Source organism: Nomascus leucogenys, chromosome X (genome assembly GCF_006542625.1).
Source record: "Nomascus leucogenys isolate Asia chromosome X, Asia_NLE_v1, whole genome shotgun sequence".
In the NCBI taxonomy this organism is placed as follows: domain Eukaryota; kingdom Metazoa; phylum Chordata; class Mammalia; order Primates; family Hylobatidae; genus Nomascus; species Nomascus leucogenys.
Window position 1 is genome coordinate 74,087,289 of NC_044406.1, and position 16,181 is coordinate 74,103,469.

Below are 16,181 nucleotides of genomic sequence, written 5' to 3' on the forward strand. Positions count from 1 at the left end.
CAAAGAATCCTCCCTAACACATCCACACTGCTGAAGCTAAAGAGTCTGTGTTTAGGTCCCCCAAACCCAAATTTTATATAGGTCTTGTTTCATCCCATAAGATATACTACTTTTTCTTGCCTGATAAGAGAAAGAAGCCTAGACCAATGAAATTAAGTCCACCATGGAAGGAAAGGTGGCCCCTTTAAGAACATGGAATGGTCTGGAACCTTTGATTCTGCCCACTATGACAGCAGGAAGCAAAGGTCAGAGGGACCGGCCATAGGCACATGTGAAGCTTTCTTGCCAATCTTCGTTGAACTCACACTTCAAAAGTCATGGTTTTCTTTCCTTATTTTATTGTAATTTTCTGTTTTATTATAAAGAAGATTGCAGAAAAGAAGCAGAAAAGGAGAGCTGAAAGACAAAAAAAGAGTATCTAAACAACAGAGGACAAATACTGGGTCTGTCTTTTTTTCCTGTTTCTATCGGTTTGTCTTTTCATATAATACTTAACCTCTGTCTTACCCTTGATATCATTACCAATCTAAGAATCTCTACCCCTCAAGGGTGGTTGTGGGCATTAGATGAAACTTAGGAGTAGCTCATGGTATATAATTTCACAAACTAATCTTTTTAAATCAAAGGGCAATGAATTATTTTATAGACTGCATCAAATTTCCTCATGGAAAAATAACTGTATCAAAGTGGTTACATAAAAATACATTCGATTTCAAAATCAATCAAAATGATCATGTCATAATACGTATATACATAGACATACATACAATACATACTGTATATGTACATACTCTTAACTGGTGTGGCTACAATAATAGGTTCTGTGTAGATCTTGTTTGGATCCAATATTATATGCCTCATGTCTGTTTTAAATGCCAAATTCTTGCTTCAATGCCCATATTCCTGCAAGTTAGTCTTTACTTATGTATTGACTCAGAGTATGGTCTTTAAGTACCAAGTCTTTATCAGTTGATTTGTATGGATTAGTTTCCCTCCAAAACCCTCTAGAATATGTTGTGGCTATTTGATGTGGCAGGTCTCTGTACTCAACCTAAGTATTTGCTGCCTGAGTTATTTTTGTCTTCTGTGTTTCCTCTAGAGATACATGTTTTTCAAACTATGACAATGGGAAGGAGGATTTAAATTTAACCCTTTTGGATGGAAAGGTCACTTACTGCTTAGAGTGGTGGCTGAAACGTATCTTCAATTTGCACTTACTCTTCAGTGAGCCATTTGATATCCCTATATAGACAGATGATGATGATGATGAAGACGACAGATAGATAGATAGGCAAACAATAGACAGATGGAAATAGAGACTTGCTATATGGTCAACATAATATATAAATATTTTCCCTTTAGCAATTACCTTTATTTGTCATTTCCAAAGATTAGTCCTGGAGCTATCTTTATATTTAAAGATTAGAATGTAGAATTAATGTGAGCTATTATATATTTCAAATTTCCCTAAAATCATGGCTAACCATTTCTTCTCTTCCCTCAAAAAATCAATGTGCAGAATCTCTGGAGCTCATCCCTTCAGAGGGTCCTTCCCAGAAGAACTGTATCTCCACTACCTTGGTTCTCTGGAATAAATTACAAGTAAGTTATCTTAAAAGAGATGTCAAAGCATGTAAATACTAAAAAGAGAGAAAGCAGAATGTTATTTGGGAATAATTTTAGTAGATAGTTTTATGTACTTATCTTTTGGTAGAAGGTAGGGTTTCAGGGAATGGAACACAGAGATAACAATGTTTCTTACTGTGAATGTCTACATAATTGTGTTTATATTAGAGCAGAAGATAGCTCTTTTACACATTTCCTGAGAAAAAACTCAGTACTGACTAAAATTAATCTGTAAGATTTTAAAAATTGTACTTCATTTATTTAAGTATCATAGTAATTTCTCAGACATCCTGAGAAAGAACACAGAAAATATTCCCTAACAAGAACCCTAGTTTGAGTGAGAAATAGAATAAAAAGAGAATTGTTTCATTATTTCAGTTTTATGAGAATGCCATTATTTTGTTGTGTCTGCTATGTCAATCTAATGTGACTTCTGAATGACTTCATTTATTCGCTTCCCACAGAATATAGTCATAACATTCGATTTCATAACACGTAACACTTTATGATTGAGTTTTTAAAGTATCCTATAATATTTATTTTATTTTTTTTCATTTAAAATAGCCTTATGATTCATGAGTCCAAACAGGACAGTCTTTACGTCTACCCATCTTATAATTGATGTGGCTCTCAAAGAACAACAAAACCTAAGCAAATTATGGGAACAAGCATTTATCAACCACGCAAATGAAGCCACTCTTTGTATCTATTATGCATCTCAATCTCCATATATGGTTATCAATGTAATAATTCAAGTAAAGGTTATATAATAAATACTAAGACCTCACTATAGCAAAATGATATGATAGAATTAGACAAATTATGTCAGGCAGAATTAGACAAAACTTCAAGACAAATGTTCAGGAAATTTAGTTTATATGACTCACTGTCATTACTATTTTATTTTGTAAAATGGGATTAGGAAATATGACCCAAATGTATAGTATATATAATACTTAATATGTATTAACATACTTATATATAAGTATGCATAATGTATATTTAAATTTGAATCTTTAGAAGGAGATTTCAGATCAAATGAAAACTGATTAAATGCCATTAGACTGGTTAACCCAGAGATGAGACAGGTCTTATGTTTTTGATGTCATTAAATTACCATAATTTAGCAAGGCAACTGCTATTTTGTGTTTTAGTCCACTTAAATAATACATTAAATAGTACATTGCTCAAGCTAATGTTGAACACTAGCTAATTACTGATCACTAGCTATAAGACATGTTAACAAATAACATAGAATGCAAAGTATTTCCTTGTAGAAGTGTTTAAAAACATCAATCAGAGAAAACAGCAAAACAGAGTATCAGCAGAAAGTTATCTTTATGAATTTTCTTGATAAGTGCAATGAATTATAGAAAAATGGAGCTAGTTCACCAAAAAAGGATAACTGGTATTTGTTAACATAATAAGTTGTGGTTCTTTTGAGAGGGGGACATTTTTGGTTGACCACATAGCAAAATAACATTCCCCCAAAAAACTGCACTGTGAATTAATGAGTGACCTCACAGTGATAAATTAAGGAAACACAGATTTGTAGTTTTAAGGATTTTGATTGTGCAGTAAGACAAAATGCCAGCTGTGTGATTGAATAAAAGCAGGTTTTTCTAATGTACTTAGCACATATTAGGAAAGATATACCATCTATGAAGACAAGTGATGAAAGATAGAACTGAAAAAAAACTTTCATGGGACATGTAAAATCATTAACAGAATTAAATAAGAGAGAGTGGCACTGAACTCATTTTGGGTCAATACATGTGGAAACTCAAAAAGAGAAAACCTCAGTAAGAAAAGAGGAAAGGGTAATATTGAGAATATAGAGGGGAAACTGGCCGGGCTTAAATGTAGGTGGCTTCAGAATCAGTTTTGATCTGTGTATTAGTTCCCTATTGCTGCATAACAAATTATCAGACTTGTCAACTTATAAAAACACATATTTATTATCTCACAGTTTCTGTGTGTCTTAGTCCATTTTGTGTTACTATAAAAAAACCCTGGGGCTGAGTAATTTATAAAAATGAATAGTTTATTTGTCTCATGGTTCTGCAGTCTGTACAAGAAACATGGCACCAGCATCTATTTCTGGTGAGGACTTTAGGCTGCTTCCACTCATGGTGGAAGGCAAAAAGGAGCTGGCATGTGCAGAGATCACGTAGCAATAGAGGATACAAGGAGGTTTCCAGGCTCTTTTTTTTTTTTTTTTTTTTTTTTGAGACAGAGTCTTGCTCTGTCGCCCAGGCTGGAGTGCAGTGGCGCAATCTCGGCTCACTGCAAGCTTCGCCTCCCGGGTTCATGCCATTCTCCTGCCTCAGCCTCTCCGAGTAGCTGGGACTACAGGCGCCCGCCACCACGCCCGGCTAATTTTTTATATTCTTTAGTAGAGACGGGGTTTCACCGTGGTCTCGATCTCCTGACCTCGTGATCCGCCCGCCTCAGCCTCCCAAAGTGCTGGGATTACAAGCGTGAGCCACCGCGCCCGGCCTCCAGGCTCTTTTTAACAATCAGCTCTCATGAGAACTAATAGAGGAAGAAGTCACTTACTACTGAGAGAGTGGCTCCAAGCCATTCATAAGGAATCCACCACCATGACACACTAGGCCTCATCTCCAAAACTGGGAATCACATTTCAACATGAGATTTGGAAGGGTCAAATATCCAAACTATAGCATTCTACCCCTGAACCCCTAAGTATCATGTTCTTCTCACAAGCAAGATACAATAATTTTATCCCAATAGTTCCTAAAAACTTTAACTTGTTCCAGCATCGACTCAGAAATCTAAAGTTCAAAGTCCTATCTGTGACTCAAGGCAATTTACTTACAACTGTGAGCCTGTATAATTAAAAAACAAGTTATTTAACTCCAAGGCACAATGGTGGTACAGGCATTCAGTAAATATTCCCATTCCAAAAGGGAGAAATTGGCCAAAAGAAAGGGGGAATAAGCCCTACACAATTCCAAAACCCAGCAGAGCAGACATCAAATCTTAAAGCTCCAAAATAATCTACTTTGACTCCATGTCCTGCATCCTGGGCACACTGGTAGGCAGGGTGGGCTCTGAAGACCTTAAGAAGCCCCACTCCCATGGTTCTGCTAGGTGCACCCACGTGGCTGCTCTCATGGGTTGCAGTCCAATGCTTACAGTTTTACGAGGCTGCAGTCGCACACTTCCAGGGGCTCTATAATTCTGGAGTCTGTAGGGTGGTGGCACTGCCCTAGTAGGCACCATTTGTGGGGGCTCCAACCCCTATTGCATTCTGAGCACTTGTGGATATAACGCCATATGCATGCCACCAAGGCTTACAGCTTGCGTCCTCTGGAGCAGTAACTTGAGCAGTACCTGGGGCCCTTTAAGCCATAGCTGGAGCCAAAGCAGTGGAGATGTAGGAAGGAACATCCTGAGACAGCACAGGACAGCAGAACCTGGGCCTGGCTCCCAAAACCATTCTGTCTTCTTAGGCCTCTGGGTCTGTGATTGGGCCTTTTACCCATAGTTTTGACTATTAGTGCCTGGCTTCCATTTAGTCATGGTAATCTCTTTAGCAAGTGGTAGTTCCACAACATCCTTGGATTACTCTCCTGAAAGCACTCTTTTCTTCTCTATCACATGGCCAGGCTGCAAATTTTCCAGATTTTTACACTCTGCTTCCTTTCTAATCATAAATTTCAACTTTAGTTCATCCCTTTACTCCCAGATAATATTGAAAGTTGTTAAAAGTAGTCATGCCACTCTTGAATGCCTTGCTACTTAGAAATTTCTTTCACCAGATACCCTAGATCATCACTCTTAAGTTCAGCCTTCCACAAAGCCCTAGGGCATGGACACAATGCAGCCAAGTTCTTTGCTATAGTGTCACACTGACCTTTCTCCAGTTACCATTAAGTTGCTCATTTCCATTTGAGACCTCATCAGCATGGCCTTTACTGTCTATATTTCTATCAGCATTTTGCTCACAACCACAACCAATCTCTAAGAAGTAACAAACTTTCACCTATCTCCCAGTCTTCTTCTGAGAGCTCCAAACTTTTCTAACTTCTGTCCATTAGCCAGTTCCCAAGCTGCTTTCACATTTTCAGGTATCTTTATAGCAATGCCCCACCCTTGGTACCAACTTTCTGTCTTGGTCTGTTTTTGTTTTGCTATAAAGGAATACCTAAAGCTAGGTAATATTAAGAAAAGAGGTTTACTTGGCTCATGATTCTGCAGGCTAGATGACCGGGAGTCTGGTGAAAGCCTCAATCTCTTTCCACTAATGGCAGAAAATGAAGGAAAGCTGGCATGTACATAAATCACATGGTGAGAAAGGAAGCAAGAGCAGGGAGGTGATAGGCTCTTTTTAACAGCCAGCCCTCATAGGAATTAATGGACTGAGAACTCACTACTGAGAGAATGGCACCAAATCATTCATGAGGAATCTGCCCCCATGACCAAAACACTTCCCACTAGGCCCCACCTCCAACACTGGAGATCAAATTTCAACATGAGATTTGGAGGGGTCAGTTATCCAAACTATAGCACCATGAATCAGGAGTCTGAATATGGCTTATCTGGGTCCTCCACTCAGGGTCTTTCAATGCTGTCATCAAGGTGTCAAGCAGACTGCATTCTCATCTGGAATTTGGGTCCTCTCCCAAGCTCATGCATTTGTTGGGAGAATCCACTTCCTTGCAACTATAGAACTTCATTCTCTTTCCTACCCTTTTCCTTGCTAGCTGTCATCTAAAGGCCACTGTCAGCTCCTAGAAGCCACTTGCAGTTGCTACAGGGCCCTCTGATAGACCCTCTCACAACATTGCAGTTTATCTCTTCAAGGCCAGCAGAAGAATGGCTAGCTCCATTCTGCTAGGATGGAGTCCTAAATAACAATGTATTCAAGAGAGTAACTATTGTATTGATATTCCCTATCATTTTCTCCATATTGGCCAGATGCAAGTCACAGGTTCTTCCTATGCTCCAGAGAAGGGGTTTATGCAATCGATGTAGCTCATTGAGGGCGTCATTCAATGTGTGTCCACATAATCAACAATTTACCCTTTAAAGAGGACTAAAATTGAATAGCTCAGCTTTCTCCTAGAAGACTAGGTGAACAGGGGAAAAATGGTGACCCTTAAAGGTTATAGAAAGCCTGGGACAGATAATCTTTTAAAACTGAATGAAACTAATTGAGGAATGTAACCTTTTTATTCATTCAACCAATTCATTAAACCTACTGGTGCCTAGTATGTGCCAAGACCTGTGGTATTTAAACAATGATGAAAAACGTTATTGTCTTGACCTATGGAACTATACTATAGTGGAGGGAAACATATATTAAACAGGTGAATATGTATATAATTAAAAATTGTGATAAGTACTACAAAATAAAAGCTCAGAGGGTAGTGAGAGAGAATGACAGGGGTGACACAATCACCTGTGGTGCAGTGTGTGTATCAGTATTACCCTTAATTATAGCCACCAAAAGAGAAGCAATATTCCTACAAGAGGTGGATAAGAGACTCAAAAAAGAAGTGAGTCAGAGCTGTTTTTTGTAGCTACCTCAGTCAAAAAATAGTGGTAGTAATTTCCAAGAAGTAGGGGCAGGATTGGAGGTGGAAGAGGCAAAATAAGACAAAAAGTTGAAGTGACATGGATATTGGTAAGGGAAAGATAGTGCCCAAGACAAGAAAGAACATGCCTAAAGTTCCTTAGGAAAAGCCATGGAAAAGGTTCATCTCAGTCTCTGCTAACAAATTAAACTTTTCCCCAACAAAGCTCTCACTGTACTTTTATTTCAAGGATACATGGTAACCAAGCTCAGCATTCTGTTAAAGCACATTGTTAAAGTTGCTCTCACTGAGTGTCCCAGTAATATGTTAGATATCAAATCCAAAAGCCTATTTTAAGACTTCACCTTATCTGATCTCTCTATAGACATTTGATACTTAATGTTTCCTGAACACTTCCAGGCTAATACTCTCCTAGTGGTCTGCCTATCTCTCTGACTATAATTCCCCAAACTCCTTCTGAAACACCTTCTAATCTCTAATCAGAGGCACTGCCTGCCACAAAATGGTGGGCAACAAATATATATATTTTAAAGTTTTGAACCATTCTTGTATGAATGGAGAAGATAGCCAGTATAATGTTTTTCAGTAAACATAAAAAATTCTCACCATTATCCTAAGCAAACTAATGCAGGAATATAAAAACAAATACTGCATGTTCTCACTTATAAGTGGGAAGTAAACAATGAGACCGCATGGACACAAGGAGGGGAACAACAGACATTGGGGATCACTTTAGAGTGGAAAGTAGAATGGAGAAGATAAAAAAAAATCCGCCAGTTGGGTACTATGCTTATTACCTGGGTGACAAAATAATCTGTACACCCAACCGCTGTAACACACAGTTTACCTGTATAACAAACCTTCACATATAACCCTGAACTTAAAATAAAACGTAAAAAAAAAAATCTTCCATTCAGTAAAAAAAAACCAAACACCGCATGTTCTCACTCACAGGTGGGAATTGAACAATGAGAACACATGGACACAGGAAGGGGAACATCATACTCCGGGGACTGTTGTGGGGTGGGGGGGAGATATACCTAATGCTAAATGACGAGTTAATGGGTGTAGCACACCAACATGGCACATGTATACATATGTAACAATCCTGCACATTGTGCACATGTACCATAAAACTTAAAGTATAAAAAAAAATAAAAAAATAAAAAAAAAGGCCTACAGTATTCATACTTTCTCAGATCTGTTTTAAAATGACATTTTTAAATGTTCATGGACATGTTTCCTTATGGTCCCTGGAATAGAAAAGTAAATTTATGAATGGAGATTTTTAATTGCCAAAAAGTAACATGTTATGCTGGGGAAATTAAGTTTTAGCATGAACCTCTATCATAAAACAATTCTATTCCGAGACAAAACTCTGGTTATGTGACATAAATAATGTTATGATAACATATGTTGTGAAAACAATTAGTCATGTATTTTAAAATGTATGCATATGATCATACAAAAAAGACAAATGGAATATTTCATAAAAGCAACAAATTTAATTTTGTGTTAGTACAGTACTAACATTCATAATTGTGCAATACTAGAGTGTGGACCTTGGTACTATAGTATGATAAAAAAAGAAATATTTGCTTTTCTTATGTAAATTTTCTCCTGTAATGTTTGCTTTTTACTTTAGTATGGAAACTGGATTGCCCAATATCTAAATCAGTACGAAGAAACTATTTTACAAGTATTTAATGGTTATTTAAAAGCAGCCAGGAATTATTTTACTAAAATAAGATATTTTCATGTGTTGTTTTAAATCACTACAGTTTTCTGAGAGTGATTAAATAGATTTCTAAAATAACTAAACATAAGCACATCTGAATGAGAATAAAAATTTTATTAAATGCCATTTAGTTACATTTGATATTTTTCACTCATTTGCAGAGTTTTTCTACACCAAGAGTTCCAAAGTCAAGCTACATTCAAAGAGAGAAACAACACATTGGATATTCAAGTTATGAACAGTCAGAAGAGTCAGAAATTCCTTATGGGATAGAACATGTGCAATTGAAATCTAATATTAAGTTTTCTCTGGAAAAAAACATATATGTGTACTATATGGCCCTCTGATCTTTTTAAAAACATACTCAGAATACTTTAATAAAACACTATGAGTATGAATTATCTATGCTCTAAACACTTTACTCCTCTTTCTGCGTTTATGCCATCACTTCTTATCTCTTTATACCTTGAACTTTTTCTTTCCCCCCTCTCTCACTCTATGACTCCTGAACAAAACTTTCATTTCCAATATCTAACTTCATTAACTAAGTAGGGATGGCAGATGTTTATTATCACCAAAATGCAGCATAACACTTGCAAACTGGTTTATGACATGCATCTTTATAAAGTGCTCAGTGAAATGCATAAACGATTGATTGAAAATTGGTCAAAGAGAATATTGAGTACTTTATTAGTTAGTGGATAAAGCTAAGGAGTTACACAAAAGCATCATATCTAAATAAGGAATTTTATTTGAAATATGTAATTTCATTATGAATAAATTCCATAAAATAAACTAAGAATTGCTAAATGATTTCTGTAAACTGATTGGTGCTGTAGAATGATCCCATAACCCGGGCCCCTGACTCCTTCTTTCCTTTCTTCCTTCATTCCTTCTTCTCTTCCTTTATCCCTCCTTTATTTAAAGGGTACCCAGAGTGGAGCAAGATGGTGGAATAGAAGTCTCCACCAATCGCTGCACATTACCCCCAGCAAGGACACCAATTTAACAACTATCTACACAGAAAAAAACACCCATATAAGAACCAAAATTCAGGTGAGCCCTCATAGTACCTGGTTTTTAACTCCATGTTACTGAGAGAAATACTGAAGAGATAGAAAAAAAAAAAAACACCTTGAATCACTGACACTACCTCTCCCCAACTCCCCAGCAGCAGTGTGGAGTGGAGCATCTCTGGGCATTGGGGAAGGGAGAGCACAACAATTGTGAGGCATCAAACTCAGTACTGTCCTGTTAAAGCAGAAAGGAAAACAGAATAAGACTCAGCTGACACCCACCCACAGAGGGAGCATTTAAACCAGTCCTAGCCAGAAGGGAATCCTGTATCCCAATGGGTGGAACTTGAGTTCGTGCAGATCTTGCCACCCAGGGCCAAAGTGCTCTGGATTTCTAAGCAAACTTGATAGGTAGTCTAGGACACAGGGACTACAACTCTTAAGTCCTAGTGCTGAACTGGGCCCAGAAACAGTGGTCTGAGGGCGCATATGACCTACTGAGACATCAGTGGGAGCAGCTAAGGGAGTGCTGGCATCACCCCTCCCCTAAACTCTCTGTACAGCTTGTGGCTCCAAAAGAGACCCCTTTCTTCTTCTTGAGGTGAAGAGAGGGAAGAATGTGGAGGATTTTGTCTTGCATATTGGATACCAGCTCAGCCACAGCAGCATAGGGCACCGATCAGAGTCATAAGGACTCTGTTCCAGGCCCTAGCTCCCAGGCAGCACTTCTGTGTTTAAAAAAAAAAAAAAACTCTCCTGGATCTAAGATGCATCACAAAGTGTCCTACATGATCTGTCAACTATTGGTCCTGTTCTTCAGTCATCTCTCCTTAATTCCCTGGGGTGGAAAAGGGGAAATTAGGAAAAGAAAAAAGAGAAAAAGAAATTGTTAAGTGCTCACCAGTCACTGTCCCTTCTACTTCTTAAATAGATCTCAAATATGTCCCCTCTCCTACCGTTATCTCTATTCATTCTGACACTATCATGGTCTGAAATACCACCACCTTTTCCCTGGACAATTGTAACTGACACCCAATTGGTCCCCCCATATCTTACACTTGCCTCAGTCCAATCCTATTGCCACAGTACAGCTAGGGTAATATTTTAATATACATGCCTAGTCTTGTTATATTTCTCCTTAAACCTCTTCAATAGCTTCCAATTACCTTAGAATAAAATTTCAAGTTCTCACCATGGATCACAAGGCACTCTAAGACCCCAAGATATCGGGTCTCTGTCACTCTGTCTTTCTGTCTCTTTCTATCTTTATTTACATCCATATCTACATCTATATCATGTATGTGTTTGTGTGTTACTGTGTAATATTCATAAGAATACTTACTATGATGTAAGCACAAAATACTTTACATGCAATCTTAGGCCATCCTCCCATCACTATGAGGTAGGTACTGTTATTTTTCCCATGTACAAATGAGGAAATCGAGGCTTTAAGTAGCTTAGTAACTTGTGCAAAGCCCCATAATTAGTATCAGAGCCCAGGATTCAAACACAATCAGCCTGATTCAAAACTCTGTAACTAGGAACAGTATATTTTTTTCCAATTTCTTCACTTACTTCACTTACCACTCTCCATCTTGCTATGTGCTCTAGTCATACTTGATTTTCGGTTTCTCTTTTAGGGCCTTCCTACATGTCATTCTCTCTGCCTGGATAACCTGATTATAAATAAGTCCTTGGAATTCAGACACTTCTATGGAAGATGTGGCTATCCCAGAAAAAAACCTCTCAGTTAGGCTGCCCATGAAAGAGTTCCTGGTTGGTTGAAAGTTTTCTGTGAATGTCACATAGTCCAGAATAGAAACAAGCTTCCAGTTGTTGAAAGATTCCTTTATTCATACTGAGAATCCATGTAGGGCCAGACCCTGGGTGGTAGGACTTCTGTAGGTGTTTAATACAACACAAGACCAGGCTCTAACTGGCTCCTATCAGTCTAAGCAGGAATAGACATTGAGTGTTCAGAGTTTTAGCCTCTTGATGCTGAGGCTGGCCTAAGAACAGGGTCTGGGTGGTTAGAGATTTTGTTTGTATGCACTGAAAACTTCATAAATTGTCAGAGGCTGCTATTGTAAGTGCTAGAGCCAGAGTAGGAGAAGACCGAGGATGGTCAAAGGCATAGTTATATATAGGAGATAATCTAACACAGTGGTTAACAGCTTAAACAACTCTGTAGTGAGCCTGCTGCATTGAAATTCCAGATTCCACACTTCCTAGCTGTGGGACATTGGGCAAGTGACTTATCCTTTATCTCTGTTTCATCTTTTCTAAAGTGAGAATAACAGTCTGTACTCCATAGGGCTGTCATGAGGATTAAATAAGACATGTAAAGCACTTGAGACAGTGCCCACCAAATAGTGATTAGTCAAGAAATCATGACTATTATCTGCTATACCCTAGTACAGGAATAAGGCTAAAGTGGACAAAGGTTTCTTCTGTAGGTGCTCTCTGCACTCCAAGGAACAAATCTTATGTTTGAACTTATAGTCTATGTTTGAATATACCTGTCTTACCTGACTTTTCCAAACTTTGCCCAATATATATATATATTTGAAATATATATATATTTCGAGAAAGAGAGAGAGGGAAAGAATTTATTCTTTCCAATCCTGTCTACTCTGATGTATGCCACCTGGACTGCCTGATCTAACCACCTAATTACAATCAGGTCTGTTTGTTGATTCCTACATCTATCTCAGAGTGACAAAGGTAATTTTGATTTTAATTGCTTCCTGCTAAGCTCAAAGATGTGTTTGGTTTGCCTTTCTGACACTGCCAAGCAACAATCATAAGTCCTTATATCCTTTGCTTCTTACAAGTAGAGGAGAGTGACAAAAGGTAGCAGCAAAGATAACAATATGCTAAGATGGTAAGTACTCTCATAAATAGGTTCTTCTCCACCAGGAGAGAATCTTTTTACTGAACTCTTAAAAAATGAAATATTCCACTTGGTATTACTCTTCTAACTAGAAGTCACTAGTAGCTAAGATTATATGTTTACACACAGTAACTTTTCTTTTAGAATGGCCTTGATATAACTACAATGTTGTAGACTTGTACACAACGTTGTTCAAGCTGTTTTCTGAAGGAATATTCATCCCTTCTCAGATTTTTAACAGTTTCAGAGGAATTTTCCCTCTTTCTCCTACTACTAAGCTTTTATTTTAATAGATGTTTTCAGCATGTTGTATATTTAGTTATGACTGGCCTAGTAGTAAGTGTCCAAAGTTTGTGCTTTTATATCATCTGGTTGAGATACTGTCACAGTAAGAATGTTTTGTTAGGAATTATCCCATTTCCTTTATCACAAAGTTTTTGCTACTGACATTTGTAATTTAGAGACTTGGTAGCATTGGGTAAGTGCCTGGCTGCGAATTTCATTAGACTGGAAAAAGGATATGAGTATAGCAGAATTTTTTTTTCTCATATGACCTCAAAAAAGATGTTAGTTAAGGCCAAGAGAAGACAGAAGATATGATAGAGCCAAGAAGAAAGATGAAGTCAAGTTTTCAGTTTCTGTCTCTAAAGTGAAGGGGTTAGATTAGATGACCTCTCGGTTCCCTTCCAGAAATGATACTGCGTCATCCGAATCCTGGATGATGAGCGAAGATAAGAAGCCTAGGTCCAGAAAGTGGGTCAGATCTAGGAGAACAATTAGCAGAGACCAGAAACCCAGGCTTGCTGACTGGGAACAAAAATCCTAGACCAAAGTCAAGGCCACAAAAGGTTGCTATGTAATTATGGGATCCCTGTGATAGGCATTAGGGATCAGCAGCAAGACAGAAGCCTGGTACTGTACCAAACTCCTTTACAGGCAGGAGCTTTCTACAGGTTTCCTGCCCAGAGTAACTCAGAATAGTTTTCAACATGTGTGCAAGGCTTGAACCTATAGAGAGAAAAATAGGAGTGACTGAAGTAATGGACTAGGGGAGCAGGGAAAAAAATGCTTCTAGATAATGACCATCAGAACAATTATTTTTGTCAGGAGTTGAGGAGGAGATCAAAAGGAACACTCCTAGTTCCGATAAGTGGCAAAGGAAGACCTTGAATTCAGATCTGACTCTAATGTCAGTGCTCTTAACTATTGTATTAGTTTCCTGTGGCTGCCATAACAAATTACCACAAGTTGGGTTACATAAAACAGCAGCTATTTATTCTCTCACGGTTCTGGAGGCCAGAAGTTTTATTTTTTAATTTTTTTAATTTTTTATTTTTTTGTGATGGCGTCTCGCTCTGTCGCCCAGGCTGGAGTGCAGTGGCGCAATCTCGGCTCACTGCAAGCTCCGCATCCCGGGTTCACGCCATTCTCCTGCCTCAGCCTCTCCGAGTAGCTGGGACTACAGGCGTCGCCACCACGCCTGGCTAACTTTTTGTATTTTTTAGTAGAGACGGGGTTTCACCGTGGTCTTGATCTCCTGACCTCGTGATCCGCCCGCCTCGGCCTCCCAAAGTGCTGGGATTACAAGCCTGAGCTATCGCTCCCGGCCTAAGGCCGGAAGTTTTAAATCAAGGTGTCAGCAGGGTCACGCTCCCTCCAGAGGCTCTAGGGGAAAATCCATTCCTTAACTCTTCCAGCTACTGAAGGCTTTGGTATTTCTTGGCTTGTAGCCACACCACTGTGATCTCTGCCTCCCTTTTCACGTCATCTTCTCCTCTATGTGTGTCTATGTCTCCTCTTCTGCCTGTATCTTAACAGATAGGCAAGATCTTTATTTAACTTAATCACATATTTTGTCACATAAGTAATGTTCACAGATCCCTGGAATTAGAGCATGGACATATCTTTTTGAGGACCACCATTCAGCCCACTATTATTCCTATGATAAAATTTTTTTCTATTCAGCTTCTTTCATTCTGAGACATTGACATTTTAGCAGGCACGGTTAATTTCATCACAAATATCCCTTTAATCTTTGCTAACAGAATCCAAATTTTGTTCGAAATATCTAAGCTTGTTCCTTTTTTACAGCCTCCATTGCCACTAGTTCTGGTCAATGAGATTGAAGGGAAAGTGTGATAGTGAGAGGATTTCAGGAAAGTTTTTGCCTTCCTGATAATAGGAGATGGACTTACCCTTTGAGTCCCTGGTCCTTCCACTATATTCAGCAATTCCACTCCTGAGTATATATCAAAAAAAAAAAAAGAGAGGAAAACTTACATTCCCACAAAAACCTGCACTGTATACAAATAGAAGATTTCTTAGTAACAGCCAAAAACTGGAAAGGAGCCATTTTTCCTTCAACTAGTGAATGAATAAATAAACCATGATACATCCATACAATGTAACCGTGCTCAACAATAAAAGGAATGAGCTATACATACATGCAACAACCTGAATGGATTCCCAAGGATTATGCTAAGTGAAAAAAAGACAATCCCCAAAGGTTCCATACTGTAACTCCATTTTTATAATACTTCGAAATGACTAAATTTTAGACAAAGAGGACAGATTAGTGGTTGTCAGAGATTAAGTAAGAGAGGTGGGAGAAAAGTAGGTGTGGTTACAAAAGGACAACAAAACAGATCCTTGTAGTGATGAAATTGTTCTGTATCTTGACTGTGGTAGTGGATACATGAACTTACACGTATAACATTTTATAGAACAAATACACACACACAACTACAGATAAAACTAGGGAAATTGGAATAACATGGGTGAATTGTGTCAATGTCAATCTTATTGTAATACTGAACTAAAGTACTACAAGATGTTCCATGGGGGGAAACTGGGTAAATGGTACATGGAATATTTCTGTATCATGTCTTACAATTGCATGTGAATCCACACTATCCCAGTAAAAATTCAATAAAACTTAAATGTCAAGAAGATGACATATTTATGGAGTACTAAGGAATACAACAGGAAGAAGTCCCTAAATTTTCCTTAAATATGCAAAGGCAGAAAGACTGCATGGAAGAGATACTTAAGCTAAGTCGTGAAGAATGAGTAGAAGCATTCTGGATAGATGGAGGCTGGATGGGAGATAAACCAGGAAGAGGGATCAGCAGGCAAAAAGATATAAGAGAACATGGTGTACTGAGGGAACTTCAAGTAATTCAAGTATGGCTGAAGCACAAAGTTCATATGCAAGAAATATCTCTTTTTCTCTGATGTTCTCCTTTAGTAGTAGTCAAAAGAGATTTCTGGCATTCAACCCTATGATACACAGGACTCAAAAAGGAATCCAGAGCCCCTTGTGCTCCAGGAATTAGGAGGGAGCT

At 38.2% G+C, this 16,181-nt stretch overlaps 1 long non-coding RNA gene across 1 annotated transcript; it reads left to right on the forward strand.

Annotated features, from left to right (window-relative positions):
- Positions 1-235: 235 nt before the first annotated feature.
- Positions 236-9,329, forward strand: LOC105738134. The gene is made up of 4 exons (XR_001113869.2): positions 236-443; positions 1,520-1,602; positions 2,191-2,387; positions 9,090-9,329. It is a non-coding gene; the product is annotated as an uncharacterized LOC105738134 (long non-coding RNA).
- Positions 9,330-16,181: the final 6,852 nt, after the last annotated feature.